This window comes from Abrus precatorius, unplaced genomic scaffold (assembly GCF_003935025.1).
Source record: "Abrus precatorius isolate BTA unplaced genomic scaffold, Abrus_2018 Scaffold9, whole genome shotgun sequence".
Lineage (NCBI taxonomy): Eukaryota > Viridiplantae > Streptophyta > Magnoliopsida > Fabales > Fabaceae > Abrus > Abrus precatorius.
The window spans coordinates 2,040,113-2,044,312 of NW_020874439.1; positions in this window are offsets into that span (position 1 = coordinate 2,040,113).

Consider the following 4,200-nt stretch of genomic DNA (forward strand, 5'->3'; position numbering starts at 1 on the left):
TCATCAATCATCAAGATATTACAATTTAAATTGGTTTCCATATTGACGGCAGGCACTAATTACTATTTATTATGCAATTCAGAAGATGCAGAAAGCACATTGGAAAGGGGAGTTGTCGTTTTGCTACGTCGAGGTGCATTATTACATGCTACAGTGAACAGAAAAGAAGATAAAGGGCTATTAGTGCTCAAATATTTAAAATGTTAAATACAGAAAAAAAATTATTCTTTAAAATAACGTTATTTTATATTTGTCACGTTTTTTTAACAATAATAATTAAATTGAATGATAATTATTAATCTTATAAATTAATATTTAAAATTTTAAATTAAAAAATAATTTTATTTAAATTACATATTTCAGTGACTTTCATACATATATATTTAAGCTGAATATATGTAACCATGTGAATCATCTTCATATAATATAAGATAGCTGTTCATGATCCTTGAGGATATTATAATTCCCCTTAGTATAGAAAGACGACGTTAACAATTGATGGAGATATAACGCCACGTGAACCATTCCACAATAACAATTTCTGATTATTTAATTAATTAAAAATTCAATTATTAGATGTTTGTTAATTTAAACAAAAACTGTCGAGTGGAAAAGGGAGACACAATTCAGTATTTCATATTTTCAACTAAACCTGAGTCTAAAATTTTATTATATTAAATAATATTAAATATAATTTTACTGAGAAAAATTATAAAATATTTTCTTATACATAATATTTTTTATATATTTTATATATTTGTCATTTTTTATAATAAATATTTTTATTTTTTTATTAATATTATTCTAAATAATGTAATATATAACTAATCATTATTAAACACAGATTTTGATAAATATAGTTTAATATAATTTAATAATTATTCTTCACTTTCATTTATTATTATTACATAACATACTTTTATTTAAAAATTATTTTTAAAAAAAAAATCATTTGAAGTCACTCACGGTTAAAACTATCTGAAAATAAGTATTTTAACATTAATATTATTTTCAGTAATTATTTTTAAACTCACCCTTCTCAGTTCTGAACTCTGGAGCACACCCTCTTTGTCTATTTCTTTGTGACAATCTGATTTATGAACCCACATTATCTTCAAGATACTGAATCTGATTAGGAAATCACTTTTATTAAATGTTAAAGGTTTATTGGCTTTGAAATTTTGATTGTTTAATTGTAACAATGATTTCTGAATTTTGATTACTCATTACAAAACCGTAACATCTTCCTAATTTTGGGTACTATTAAACTTTTGAGCATTTATATTTGTGTACTATAATTTTTTTATATAATTCATTCCTATAATTTGGCTGTAGCAGCCATCCCTTTACATACTATCCTATTATAGTAATTTTGCTTATTTTAATCCATGCTTTAGAAGGGGGCAGTGCCTCCATATTTTTGGTTCTGGAGGGCCACACCAGTGTCTTCTTATCAATGGCAGGTAAAAGAAATCTTATAAGGTATTAAAGAATAAAATAATTTAAATAAATATTATTTACATTTAAAGAGAATTTAAAGTAAAAGTAAAATTTTATTTTTAATTAAAAATTTTATTAAATTTTTGTGAAAATATTTTCATACAATTTAATTAATATTTTTTTCTATTTTTAACATTTGACAATGAATTTTCTGAATTTTTTATATATAAAATTTTAATAATTTTTTTTATTAAATATCATTCACAATAGTTTTGTTGTTATAATTTTTCACATAATATAACTATCAATTTTAATAAATTTTTCTTAAATATAATTAAAAGATAATAAATATCAATCAAATATAATTTCAACTTTTGAGTTATATAAAATATTATAATTAATTTTAATAAATTTTAATTTAATGTAATTTATAATAATTTTTTTATATTTTATATTTTATAAAAAATAATAATTTTATGAGTGTAATTTTTTAAACTAATTAATAAAATAATTTAAATCAATACCATTCAAATTTAAATATAACTTAAAAAGATATAATTTTATTTTCAATTAAAAGGTAACTCGAGAACTTTACTAAATTTTTGTAAAAATATTTTTGTATAATTTAATCAATATTTTTTTTCTATTTTTAATAATTTACAATAAAATTTTTCAAATTTATATATATATATATATATATATATATATCTATTAAAATTTTGAAATGATTTTACAACAAATGTGTCCCGTGCTCCTTGATTATAGGTTGGTTGATTCTAAGATTCTCCTTGATGTCATTGCACATTGAGATGGTAATTTGATGGCATGATTGACATTTAAAACATCTTTCATTCAATGAAGGCATCTAGCTGGGAGAGGAACTGACTAGAGCTTGGAGTTAGAGTCAAAGAGGAGGGATTGGATGGCATGGAGAGAAGAGAGGTTAATGCTCCAACATATATATTGAAAGATTTGGTATGGTTTGATAAACTCTGATACCAAATAATATGAGTCAGATCCAACAAAGGGGAAAGATTTGAAGTTCACAAAACATATAAACTTGAAAGGGGAACATGAGTTTGTCAATCCTCTCTCCACATGATACCTCTCTGTCTAAGAGACACCATTCAAGCCAACAAGAAATGGAAATCCTAATGAGTTGTCTGCAAAGGGGGTTTTTGGAGGGGAAGAAGGGAAGACAACTTCTATTTTTAAAATAAATATATTTAAAATTAATATTTTTAAAAAAAATAAAATATATAAATTGATATACTGACAATGATATATATTTTTTAATTTAAAAAATTAAAAAATATTTTCTCTCCTCCCATCTCCTTCAAAATCTACCTTCCAAACATATCCTAAAGCAAATTTGTGACTTGGATGATATTAAGATATATATAAAGAAATGGACTGACCAAAAAAGAATGTCTCATTCATTTGTTCTCCAACAAGCCACAAGCAAAGGGGACTATTCTCTTTCTTCCAAAACACACCACGTCAAGTTATACTCAGAATCTACTTGCAACAACCACCAAAAATTGATTTCGAAATAATTGGAGACTTTGACGGGGTAGCAACATTCTCTAGTTCAGTGGCCATAGTCATGGTTAATTTGATGTTTGTCCTATACTCTTTATGGAACCTATTCACGATGTAAATCAAAATTTGAAGACCTGTCTAAACTCTCAAATGGTTACAGAAGCAGAGTTCCTGTCAGAAAGTGTGACGAGGCAACCACGAGGTCCACGAAGGTGAGGTTTAAGAGGATTTTCATATATGACCTCAGGTACATTGAAACAGTTTCTTAAGATAGCCAAGAAAGCATAGTTGGCATCCCAAGCAAACATAATGCCGCAAAAGGATTATTACAAAAGATAAAAAGGTAGGACCGAGTCTCAAAGGCTTGAGAAGTTCGCATTTTGAATTTAAATACGTTGTTGTGGCAAACATTACTACCAATGGTAAGTTTGGAATAGGTAGACCACTCTTGAGAAACGTTTAAGCAGCGTTGAGATGACTGGTGAGGAAGGCATAATAAAAGGCAACAAGGTCCTATTGGTCAAGTGCATTCAAGTTCATGCAAACATGGTTCACATGAAAGGGAAGTTCTCTCACTCTTCACAAGTGTATTTTAATTATAAATCTATCAACGAGTTTCTTGCAACCTTTTAAAGATGTAAGAAAGGATTACAAGCTTCAAGCCGCTATGAGAAAAATTATAACGAAAACAACATATGCAATTAAAGAAAAACTCCCTTCAAGTGAATGAGTTACTGTTTGAGAAATGCCCTTGATCAACCAAGACAAAGATGACATCTTTAAAATTTTGTTTGAAAGTTTAAAGAGAAAAACAAAAAAGATTTGAAAGATTAAAGAGAAGAAAAAAAAATGATTAATACAAAACTCTTATTTAAAAAGAATTCAAAAAAATGAAATTAAAAAGGTTTTGAAAACTTTATAAATGAGCTTCTAAAAACATAATTACATAAATTTTCTGATTCTTTTTCCTTTTCTCCTATTAAATAAAGCCCAAATACAAAGACTAATTTCTAAACAAGTGTCACCAATAGGGTAAATGAATAATTTGACTTTAATTATTATATGTTTTTTCCTTTGTAAATTTACACAACGATATATGATATCTTCATTATAATTTTTTATTACCAGATAAGACATTTGGACAGAAGACATAATTGTAACTGAAAAACTATGAGGATTAAATATAGACAATTTAAACAGTCTAAAATTGCACATGAG